Source organism: Leptinotarsa decemlineata, unplaced genomic scaffold (genome assembly GCF_025532065.1).
Source record: "Leptinotarsa decemlineata unplaced genomic scaffold, Ldec_3_MD MMD2_tig00000035_RagTag_RagTag, whole genome shotgun sequence".
In the NCBI taxonomy this organism is placed as follows: Eukaryota; Metazoa; Arthropoda; class Insecta; order Coleoptera; family Chrysomelidae; genus Leptinotarsa; species Leptinotarsa decemlineata.
In genome coordinates, this window is record NW_027412540.1 from 7,047,522 (window position 1) to 7,060,177 (window position 12,656).

Genomic DNA, 12,656 nt, shown 5'->3' on the forward strand with positions numbered 1-12,656 from the left:
GTAATGTAGAACCGAATTAACTATGAAAATCATCCTATATCTATCAACATCAATTAAATTAAATTACTTTAATTAGTTTCCAATTTGACTAAAAATGGCCATCATCTAAAATTTAAAAAATGTTTTAACAAATATTCATTTAATAATTTGAGTTTCTTATTGTATTTTTCGACTACATTTTGATAACCAACGAAATACTTGACTTACCTTTAAAAAATGTAGGTATATTCGAATGTATTGCACACAACTTAACATACAGAATGTTTATGAACATATATATTGCACGATAGACGATAATAATTATAAAAATCACAGTAACAACCTAAACGACTCTCATCTATGACAACTCAATCATAACTGAGCTAAATGGATCTACCACAAGTTCGTGATCCTTGCAGCAGAAAAGATTTTGCAGGATGTTTCCTGTAAAAAACGTGCCGCTAGACGCTAGATGCTGAAACCCGACCGTAAACTGGGTTGGATGAAACATCGCATTCATCGTTCGATATGTTATTCAAGTTCACACATAGCAATATTAAATTTCTTCGGTGAAAAAATGCAAAAAAATAGTAAGACTTTAAGGTAATTATTGAACAAATTACCTATTGCAATTGAGTCATAAATACAGCAATATTGGAAAACTGAAAAACAACTAAAATCAAAACTAATATTTTGTTTTCAATTATACAGTTATTAAAAAATGGATAAAAAAAATTTTCACAAATGAAATTAATTTTATCAGTGTTCTTTATAAAGAATGGATAATTGATATGGGAATTATGAAATGGCTACGCTGTAACGGTCTAAATTTACTTGTAAATATTGTAGATATTGTTCGTTTATTTACTATGGAATCGACAGAATTGTCATTTATTGATGACGAACTTTTCGTCACAGCTAGGGACACATCTGGTTTGTCAGTGTGCCCAACCTACATTTTCAAAGAAGTTGTTACGTTTCAATTTAGCACTAGATCAAACTGCTCTTATGTGACCTTTCAAAAACACTACCTTACCTTTTAAGATCTTTATTCAGAGGATATTAACAATGTAATTCAGTTACAAGTTCATTTTATTCATTTAACATCATAGTAATGGGAATCTTCCGTTCCATAGAAAACCATACCTGAAATGTATAAGAATAAATGTATGCTCCCTGACTAACTGCTTTGACCAGTACTTACGCGTTCTCCTATTGCCAATCGACATTGGAGATCCGAAATTCCTCGCTAGGTTGAAATAGTTGTTATTGTTTGTTTCTCAGTTTTCTTCACCTATCATTTTTTTTCAGCCGTTGTCTGCCTTATTCCCTATACCTTTCCGAGAATATTTCTTGCATAGATTGTTATTCATCGCTTCCAGAAGGTTTACTGACATATTAGATCCATATCGCCTGAAAAACAATATTAGTTACCTCTGGGTTTCTGAATACTGTTTGATATTTTCGGTAAATATTCTGCATAATATGAATGCTCTAATATTTGTACTGAAAGGGAAGGTTATGGCGACTTACCTTATATGTTTCTATTCCATCGCATGAATAAGGATTGGTAAATAGTTGAAAATAGGTTGGAGTGAATACTTTTGTAAACATTCTAATATACGAGGTTAAGAGACAGCTGTTGGTTGACATCCGCCGAACTTTCGTAGTGTCGTTCCGTCGACTTACACCGAACTAGTTCTACAGTTGTTCACGGGTGAGGGATTGATCGGTTACTCAAGTTGTCAAGGGTTGTTTTAGGGTTGCATTGCTTTGAGAAGGAGTTTTGATGGGTCATGGACTTGTTGATGATGTATCAAGTGGCTGTGGAGGAATTGTTAGATTTATGATGTTGTGCACAGCGCCCCCTTGGTGCTTGTAGTGTAGATTGGATGCACTGTGGCAACAACTGGTTAGCTGTCAGATGTGGCATTCTCTTAGTATTTGGAAGTTAGCCTTCGGTGAGCTTGGTTCGGAGTTCAAAGGGTATCATCAGACTGATTGTAGGATATATTTGGTTGTATTTGTGCCATCCTTCACGGGGATTATTTCTACAAGTCAGGATTGTATAGTGGAAGACTGATTGGTCATTTTGGTGTGGATATTTGCAGTCGGAAACTTAAGCTCTTTTGAGGATTTGTGGTGGATACCGAACTCGTGCCAGGTGGAAGGATTTCCGAAATTAGATTCATAAGAAACAGAAGGCCCTCAGTCACTCATCAAGTCCCAGCAGGACTTCCGTGCAGAACACCGCACACGAAGAATCGTATAGAAAACCCCTTGGCCAGGGGTTTTTCTTCCTGCTTTTTCTTCCTGTTTTTCTTCCTGTTTTTCTTCCTGTTTTTCTTCCTGTTTTTCTTCCTGCTCTTCTTCCTGCTTTTTTTTGTCTTCGTCAAGGGTTCCTGTTTTCCTTTATTTTCTTTCTGGATCTTATTTGGTGATCCATTACTGGTCCAGCTTGTCGTGCCCTACAGGGTGATCTATCTTGGTGGTGCTACAGGGTGATCCATCTCCGCCGTACTACAGGGTGATCCACCGGTGCTACAGGGTGATCTATCTTGGTGGTGCTACAGGGTGATCCATCTCCGGTGCTACAGGGTGATCCATCTCCGCCATACTACAGGGTAGCCTAACACCATATACCGGGTGGCCCAAAAGGAGCACGCAAGTTATAATTGATTTAATTGAATATTTGTGATATACTGAGATATTTGAATAATTGTTGCCCTTATGTTTATTGATACCTGTTGATATAGTGTTTGTTTATCGTTTATTGATTAAGAGTTTGTTATTGATACCTGATTGACATAGATATTTGTGAAACGGAAATTGAGGTATATTCTTCCTTTCACGATTGCTGATTGACACCGATGCGCCTACGCCTGAGCTCACGCGACGCAAACGAGTTTGTCTTACCATCCGATACTAGTATTTACGATTTCACCTACTCAATTTTCGTGGTAGTTTTACTCGACGTATTGTAGTTTTTTTGAGCGTCGTTACTACCGTAATTTATGGCTGATTGAATTCGTGGTTAGATACACCGCGCTCTTGTATGGACATTTGAACATCGCGTAGTAGTGTGAATATTGCATTGTTGTCGTAGAAGCGTTGTTGGTTAATCCATGTAAGTTAGGATTACTGAATAAATCATATTGGGGATTTTTATCTTTTATTTCCAATATTAATTGGTAAGTTATTGATATTGTGAGTTACTTAGGGTATCTGGAGGATTAAATTTACCTGGCGCCCATTAAGATCTATTTGAAATTTGCTAAGTTGTTTAACCCACTCCCGTCTCCACTGTTTAGCTTAGCCGCGGATACCCATCTGTCTTATTTGTTACCGACAGATGATTTAGTCCCCTCTTGTGGTTTGTGAGGTGACATTTTGGCGCCCAACGTGGGGCCGCGTTAAAACAACGTTTCATAGTTTTTTTTTTTTTTTTTTTTTTTTTTATAAATTTGGAAAAATTTTTTTGATAAATTTGAAAAAAAAATTTTTTTTGGATCTTTTTTTTTAATATTTTTTTTTGTGTCTCATTGGAATTGTTATCATGTCCCGCAAAATGCTAGTGAACCGTTTGAGTCAAGATGAGCTCGTGTATGAGGTTAGAGTTAGAGAAATTGCTACAGGAACTGTTCAAGAGATGCGGCATTCTCTGACGATGGCAATCAAATTAGATGAGAAGGGCACTTAAGTAAAAGCTTGTTTTTAAAGTTTTTATCATTATTTTATTGAACTATAGTATTGATGTTTTTATATATACATGAAAACGTGAATTTGTGATTGTTGACATGTCCTTGTTAAGTGTAACTGAAATATTGACGTTTTTGATAATGTATGTAATCTTTGTGCATTCTATTGATACCACTACGGAACATTGATATTGAAAAAAAAAAGGGTATCCCCGTGGACATATGAATTAAGAGATGAAGACGGTAATTATAAGGGGATATGGAATGCGAAAGACCTAAAGTCAGCTAGCGCTGATGAAAATTTACGCTAGTAAATTTTCTTGAGGCAAGGGGGGAATTGTAACGGTCTAAATTTACTTGTAAATATTGTAGATATTGTTCGTTTATTTACTATGGAATCGACAGAATTGTCATTTATTGATGACGAACTTTTCGTCACAGCTAGGGACACATCTGGTTTGTCAGTGTGCCCAACCTACATTTTCAAAGAAGTTGTTACGTTTCAATTTAGCACTAGATCAAACTGCTCTTATGTGACCTTTCAAAAACACTACCTTACCTTTTAAGATCTTTATTCAGAGGATATTAACAATGTAATTCAGTTACAAGTTCATTTTATTCATTTAACATCATAGTAATGGGAATCTTCCGTTCCATAGAAAACCATACCTGAAATGTATAAGAATAAATGTATGCTCCCTGACTAACTGCTTTGACCAGTACTTACGCGTTCTCCTATTGCCAATCGACATTGGAGATCCGAAATTCCTCGCTAGGTTGAAATAGTTGTTATTGTTTGTTTCTCAGTTTTCTTCACCTATCATTTTTTTTCAGCCGTTGTCTGCCTTATTCCCTATACCTTTCCGAGAATATTTCTTGCATAGATTGTTATTCATCGCTTCCAGAAGGTTTACTGACATATTAGATCCATATCGCCTGAAAAACAATATTAGTTACCTCTGGGTTTCTGAATACTGTTTGATATTTTCGGTAAATATTCTGCATAATATGAATGCTCTAATATTTGTACTGAAAGGGAAGGTTATGGCGACTTACCTTATATGTTTCTATTCCATCGCATGAATAAGGATTGGTAAATAGTTGAAAATAGGTTGGAGTGAATACTTTTGTAAACATTCTAATATACGAGGTTAAGAGACAGCTGTTGGTTGACATCCGCCGAACTTTCGTAGTGTCGTTCCGTCGACTTACACCGAACTAGTTCTACAGTTGTTCACGGGTGAGGGATTGATCGGTTACTCAAGTTGTCAAGGGTTGTTTTAGGGTTGCATTGCTTTGAGAAGGAGTTTTGATGGGTCATGGACTTGTTGATGATGTATCAAGTGGCTGTGGAGGAATTGTTAGATTTATGATGTTGTGCACAGCGCCCCCTTGGTGCTTGTAGTGTAGATTGGATGCACTGTGGCAACAACTGGTTAGCTGTCAGATGTGGCATTCTCTTAGTATTTGGAAGTTAGCCTTCGGTGAGCTTGGTTCGGAGTTCAAAGGGTATCATCAGACTGATTGTAGGATATATTTGGTTGTATTTGTGCCATCCTTCACGGGGATTATTTCTACAAGTCAGGATTGTATAGTGGAAGACTGATTGGTCATTTTGGTGTGGATATTTGCAGTCGGAAACTTAAGCTCTTTTGAGGATTTGTGGTGGATACCGAACTCGTGCCAGGTGGAAGGATTTCCGAAATTAGATTCATAAGAAACAGAAGGCCCTCAGTCACTCATCAAGTCCCAGCAGGACTTCCGTGCAGAACACCGCACACGAAGAATCGTATAGAAAACCCCTTGGCCAGGGGTTTTTCTTCCTGCTTTTTCTTCCTGTTTTTCTTCCTGTTTTTCTTCCTGTTTTTCTTCCTGTTTTTCTTCCTGCTCTTCTTCCTGCTTTTTTTTGTCTTCGTCAAGGGTTCCTGTTTTCCTTTATTTTCTTTCTGGATCTTATTTGGTGATCCATTACTGGTCCAGCTTGTCGTGCCCTACAGGGTGATCTATCTTGGTGGTGCTACAGGGTGATCCATCTCCGCCGTACTACAGGGTGATCCACCGGTGCTACAGGGTGATCTATCTTGGTGGTGCTACAGGGTGATCCATCTCCGGTGCTACAGGGTGATCCATCTCCGCCATACTACAGGGTAGCCTAACACCATATACCGGGTGGCCCAAAAGGAGCACGCAAGTTATAATTGATTTAATTGAATATTTGTGATATACTGAGATATTTGAATAATTGTTGCCCTTATGTTTATTGATACCTGTTGATATAGTGTTTGTTTATCGTTTATTGATTAAGAGTTTGTTATTGATACCTGATTGACATAGATATTTGTGAAACGGAAATTGAGGTATATTCTTCCTTTCACGATTGCTGATTGACACCGATGCGCCTACGCCTGAGCTCACGCGACGCAAACGAGTTTGTCTTACCATCCGATACTAGTATTTACGATTTCACCTACTCAATTTTCGTGGTAGTTTTACTCGACGTATTGTAGTTTTTTTGAGCGTCGTTACTACCGTAATTTATGGCTGATTGAATTCGTGGTTAGATACACCGCGCTCTTGTATGGACATTTGAACATCGCGTAGTAGTGTGAATATTGCATTGTTGTCGTAGAAGCGTTGTTGGTTAATCCATGTAAGTTAGGATTACTGAATAAATCATATTGGGGATTTTTATCTTTTATTTCCAATATTAATTGGTAAGTTATTGATATTGTGAGTTACTTAGGGTATCTGGAGGATTAAATTTACCTGGCGCCCATTAAGATCTATTTGAAATTTGCTAAGTTGTTTAACCCACTCCCGTCTCCACTGTTTAGCTTAGCCGCGGATACCCATCTGTCTTATTTGTTACCGACAGATGATTTAGTCCCCTCTTGTGGTTTGTGAGGTGACAACGCACATACGACATAGATTCTGATTCAACGAGATTGATTGGTACTTGGTATCTTTTAGTGAGGATGCTGAACTTCGAGTTTGGGTGTCCAAACCCCGTTAACGGAAGAAAACAAGCCCCAAGTGCTGCACATTTTTGATATATGAGGCACTCTAACTCATTTTTAGAGGTGGCAAAGTGTTAAAATTGTATTTCACCGTTTTCGAAGATGCTCGACAAAATGCGACAAGATACGCCTGCATAAAATGGGGCTGTTTGGTCTGGTTCTCATTCATCGAATAATTCAATAGTATCCGAAGATCGAAAAAAGTATTCGGTATTCGGATACTTACAAAATTTGGCCACGGATACAGATACTGAATACAAAATTCGAAAAATATCCGAATACAGCTTTCGAATACCTACATATAAAGTATCCGGATACTGTATCCGAATACAGAAGTATTCGGATACAACTCTGCTAGAAAGTGATGTGGATGGCGTCCAAGTAAAAGCTTTCGATTTGGTAACCCTTTTCAAGGCTCAAAATTTATTTTCATGAGAAATCAAGGACCAACATGTGCCCTTTCCTCAGCAAATCAAGAGCTAGTCAATCCAACTGGGCACATGTACCGCTTTCTTGCTTTAAATCAAGAAAGGAGTAAGGTAACGTTGAAATTCAAACTGTCAATCTGAAACTATTATTGTACAAGTTTTCAACACCTAACCAGTCATATCGAAGTACTTGTAGTATCACAATTCATCAAACTATATCTTTTATTCTTTACAGTTTTCGAGATCTTCATGATATAGATCCTTGTATTGGATGATGATAGGAAATAATTTCAAGAATTGGCACTTTATTGTACTCTGAAAATATTCACATCCTTCCAAAATAAGGAGGACAACATTGAAAAATCGGAAACTGTGACAGATACAAATTCAGTAAAATTAGAAAAAAGTTATTTCTTTTATAGCTTATTTAACTGAGACTCCTCAATTTTGTTTCAATTATTTTCTGACGTTATTTGAGAAGATAATAAAACACCAATTCATTTCTAGCTGTGCAAAAACATATCTATCAAGATAGGGCTACAAAGACATTTTGTCTTCGAGAAACCATCAATGATTTCAATTTTTTATAAAAAAAATAATCAAATTTTACGAATCGACTTTACCAATTAATTTATGGAAATATAAGGGGCTCATTTTTTCTGAGTTGAGAATCAGACATATCCCTTCCCAGTATTGTATCGTACATTCCGTTTCGAAGTTTATTGTCACTATAATTATATGTCCAAAGCAGAAAGGCGAGATCCAACTAGTATAAACGCCATCAGGATGATTTAGTTGAATCGAATTGCTCTCCGGGTGATAGGCCACTGGGTTACTTTAATAGACGCGCTATTAAATGAGCGGTTGTTATTTGTGACCATTACAACACACCTGATTTATGCACTTATTTTATTAGAATGCGAATCAAACAGTTTTAGGAGTTGTAGATCTTGCAGAAACCACTACAGGACTATGAAATATGTCAACTCGGGGCATTCAAGAGACGTTTTAGAAAGTACCTTCCAGCTAACAACAGCTGATGATGATTATACTTATCTACAGGCACACACAAAAAGGGAACTATTGCAGAAAAACGAGTTTGGAATCTTCAAGTATTTCAAGTGGAGTAAAAATGAATCACCATAATATAAAGAGTTTCCCGAGTGCAGGACACTCAAAAAATTTTAAAATTCCAATTTCAATCATTTAGGTCTCAAATATACCTCATCAACACAAATATGTTTTTCAAACAATACTTTTTGAAATAACCTCAATATTTTAGTTGTGTGATCATGAGCTTATTGATTGCACGATTGGTAGTGAATGCAATCTTTATTGTTTTATTCTTGGTAGAATGATAACGTTATAGTAATTTGGAGCAATGTTATAGTAATGTTGGACCAATGTGACTGAACCTACAAAAAAGTATCTCGACATTCATTGATTCATCTTCATAATATTATAAAGAACCAAAGTTCGCCATTCAATATGCTGTCCTCTCAGTTGTAAACAAATTCTGGTCGTTTCATTAATATTGTTTGTGTTGTTTTTGATGAACAGGAGATTTGTGTTAGCACAACATAACACCGAATATGATTCTTCTTATGTTATTTATTAGAAAATGGTCTGTTAATACTTTTACACTTTTTGTTTCAGATAACCCCATAGAAAAAAGTCAGCGAACTGCTACCGAGACCAATAAAACTGTCGAAGATATCATTCACATATTTATACCGGTTTGAAAAATGGTTTTACGACTCATTATAAATATAGATTTCAATTTCTAGGTGAGATATCCATGATGATTTTGCAACTTTCCACGAAACATCTTATATATCAGCATACATAGTTTCTCGACACATCTAGCATTATGAAGTAGCATTCAATAGTATGCTACACAAACTATTGAAAATTCATCTCTCAGAAAGCAATTTCCAAAGAGAATTGCGTTTCATTCAACAAACTTGGTGTACAATGGTTACAAAAATGATTTTATTATTGAAGTTATCTCTTAAATGAATCGCTCTGTTTTGTGAACAAAAAACTTTAATACTGTTGTATTTTTTCAGAAAGACAACGATACCAGAAATCATTCCAACGTCAAAAAAACTAATTATGATAGTTGATGTTATCGTATTTTTATGAACTAGCATAGAACAAGTTTTGCTCGACCTAATTTTTACTCTAGCACTTCCCCTGGTTGAGCAAAGCTTGTACCACTATAAAAAGGAAATTAATCAGACGATTCTCATCAGATTACACAACTCTTGTAGGTGTGGTCTTGCTGAACTTTTCGTCATAATATCTGCTAGCTGCTGCTCAGTTGGAATTTGTTGAATTCCTATTACTCCTTATGTCACTTCATATCTTATGAAGAAATGTTTAATTGCTATGTGCTTGGGTTTTCGATGAAATTCAAGACTTTGTGCCAACGTCACTGCAGCAGAATTATCCATTCGTAGAATGGGAATTTGTTTCAGGTTGATAATTTTCCTAAATAATGGTATTAGCGAAATTGTTTCTTCCATTGCCTCATTAGTTGCAACAATCTCAGCTTCAGTAGCCGATATTGCTACCATACCCTGTCGCTGACTTAACCAAGGTATGGCTCCTCCAGAATAGCATATGACCACTTCAGAAGTTGATCTACATGTAACATTGCAACGTCCAAATTCTGAATCGCCATAACATTCAAAGGTAGATGAGTTGCAGTCTGGAAGACATAAGATGCCCAGGTCAAGATTTCCTGCTTTATATCGAAAAACCCTCTTCATCCTCACAACGTCTTGGATTCTCTAGGTTTCGTCACAAAACTCCTACGCAGTAAGCTAAGTCTGGCCTTGTTTCCAACATCAAATACATCAATGCACCAACTGCCTGTCTATATGTAAAATTGTGTGATTTGTTAGGAATTGTCTCGGGTTTTGAACTTACTGTAGCTTTCAATATAGATGTTGAAATTGGTTTACAGACAATAGAATTTAAACGTTCAAGAATCTTCATGACATGTGCTTTTTGACTTATCTCAATACTTTCATCCTCTTTCTGGTCAATTTCTAGTCCTAAATAATATGTTGCTACCTCAACTGTAATTTCAAACTGAGATTTCACTTCTTTCAGGAATTTTTTCTTCGTTGTCAGTTTCTACTACTAAGCCATCGCCAACATACATGACTAAGAGTAGTTTCTCGCTATTTCTTTGCCTGCTGTTCAAACATGGATCAGCTCCGTTGACTGTGAATCCTGAATTTATCAAAAAGTTATCGAAGCGAGTATACCAACATCTAGGAGCCTGCTTCAAACCATATGAGCTTCTTTTCAATTCACAAACCCTGTTTGTGCCGTCGTTGTGTCCTTCCGACTGCTGCATGTATATGGTTTCTTCGAGAATTCCATATAAAAATGCGGTAGATACATCTAATTGTGCAAGATGCATCTTTCGGTTTGCTGTAATACTCAGAACAGATCGGATGGTTTCTAGCTTCGCCACTGGACTGAAATTTTAACTATAATCGATACCCTGACGCTGATTGAATCCTTTCACTACCAGCCCGGCTTATACCTTTCAATACCTCCATCTGGATTTCCTTCATTTCAAGAAACCCATCTGCAACGTAATGCCTTGGCTGTTTCAGGTGATTTCCAAGTATGATTTACTTTTAAAGAAGCTATTTCACTATAAATTGCTTCGAAACGTGTAGTTGGTTTCAGCATTAACCTCTCTCTTAGATTTCTCCTGGTATGTGATACTGAAGATCAGATTTCCCTATCCAATCCTCATTTTCATCGTGAGAACTTTCTTCTTCTATTTCACGTTTCTCTATGTCTTTTTTCAGAAATCGAAGTGGCAATCTAATCATTTCTAAACATTCAACTAACTTGGAATTTTACATCTCTGGATAATAGTACTTGATGAATCTTCTTGATATATACTCTGTATCGTTCATCTCCATCGTGTACTATTAGATAACCATTTGTAGCCTTTCTGTCCACTTTTACTCTGTTTTGACTAGCAATATGGGTAAAACAAACTGAACCCATAATTCTGAGATGTTTTATTCTCTTATCCAGCCAAAGTTCATAAAGAATCACACCATCTACGGACGATTTTGAAGTTCTGTTTGAAGCAAGTTTACGATTACTTCAATCATAGGTACCTCAAAGGGTACTCCTAATTTACATGGATTAGACAATGTTATTAGGCATTGTGCCTGTATACCAAAATCTTTTTTGTGCCTGTATACCGAAATCTTTTTTAGCAAATGTCAACAAAGAATGTTGACATACATATATAGAATGAAATATAAATTTTGCACCAAAAACTAGTAAAAATTTAAACCATTTTTAACGAACATCGATATACTAGTTCTAATGATGAATTGAACTAAATTCGCATTGAAATATTATTATAGTAATATGAGTGAGGCGCCTAATATGTATATGAGATATTTGTTGTTGCCTCTTTATGAGGCAACAACCATTGAAAAATGTTTTTTTTGTTATGTAGATGGCTGTTATTTCAAACCTGAAAACTGTTATTTAAACAACCTTTTCTTCTCTCCTCTTCTTTTCTCAGGTACTCCTGATCAAAATTTCTGTTTTTTGTTCTACCCTGTATACCGTTTGGAAAATTTGAATTTTGACAACTAAAGTTTGAGTTTCCCGCAATACACCAATTTTTATCAGCAAATGGATAATAAAAAAGTTTCCCATATGGTGCAAACTTTTTTAAACTCACTGTATATCTTGTAAGTTTTGAATTTGTTCACTTTTTCATATGACGAAGATGCAAACATTTCACTATCCATCAGTAACCAAAAATTTCACTATCCATCAATAACCGCTTTTACTTCATTATGATGTAAACTAATATCTATCTTGATTTTTCAAATGCATGCAATATCACTATTTGCACTAAAAGAAATTTTATGTGGATATAAACCTATACCTATACCTACCAGTAGGCTTTTGGTTTACACTGACATTTATGTACTACTCTACTTTTCAAAACAATGATCACAATCATCTGGAGGATGCAAATTTCGATATTCACTTCCTATAATTCAAGTATATGGTGATGTAAAACAGATTTGTAGTTATAGACAAACCGGCAGTGGTTGGACGACCAGGTTCCTTCTCTTATCTCTAATTAAAATCTCATGTGTTTGTGTCTTAACATACCTGAACTGTCACTTAAAGTTGCATGTATTTGTGTAATATGTATATTTAAGTGTATATTATGCAGTAGGCCACGAGCATTGGAGGTAAATGTTGAATACGAAATTAGCTTCATGGATTTTATCTGGTGAAATTTTTTATCGTCTCATAGATCGTAGATCGTATTTCAGCTATCTAAGCATTCCGATCTACACTGATAAATAATTGTTAGTACTAACAAAGTATATTTCTGCCAGATTGAACGAAATGGTTTACCCAATTTCGAAATAATCCTGATCGTGATATATGGGTTAAGAATTCAAGATTTACTTTCAACAGTATTGGAGTTTACTATTACTCAGGCCTAAATACAGAGT

At 35.9% G+C, this 12,656-nt stretch overlaps 2 long non-coding RNA genes across 2 annotated transcripts; both read right to left on the reverse strand.

Moving 5' to 3' along the window:
* Positions 1 to 1,011: 1,011 nt before the first annotated feature.
* On the reverse strand, positions 1,012 to 3,418 carry LOC141480984 (uncharacterized). The gene is made up of 2 exons (XR_012464682.1): positions 1,184 to 3,418; positions 1,012 to 1,125 (listed from the first exon to the last, which is right to left on the reverse strand). It is a non-coding gene; the product is annotated as an uncharacterized lncRNA (long non-coding RNA).
* An 814-nt stretch (positions 3,419 to 4,232) lies between these two features.
* On the reverse strand, positions 4,233 to 6,587 carry LOC141480985 (uncharacterized). Its single transcript, XR_012464683.1, has 2 exons — positions 4,734 to 6,587; positions 4,233 to 4,613 (listed from the first exon to the last, which is right to left on the reverse strand). It is a non-coding gene; the product is annotated as an uncharacterized lncRNA (long non-coding RNA).
* Between the last annotated feature and the right edge of the window lie 6,069 nt (positions 6,588 to 12,656).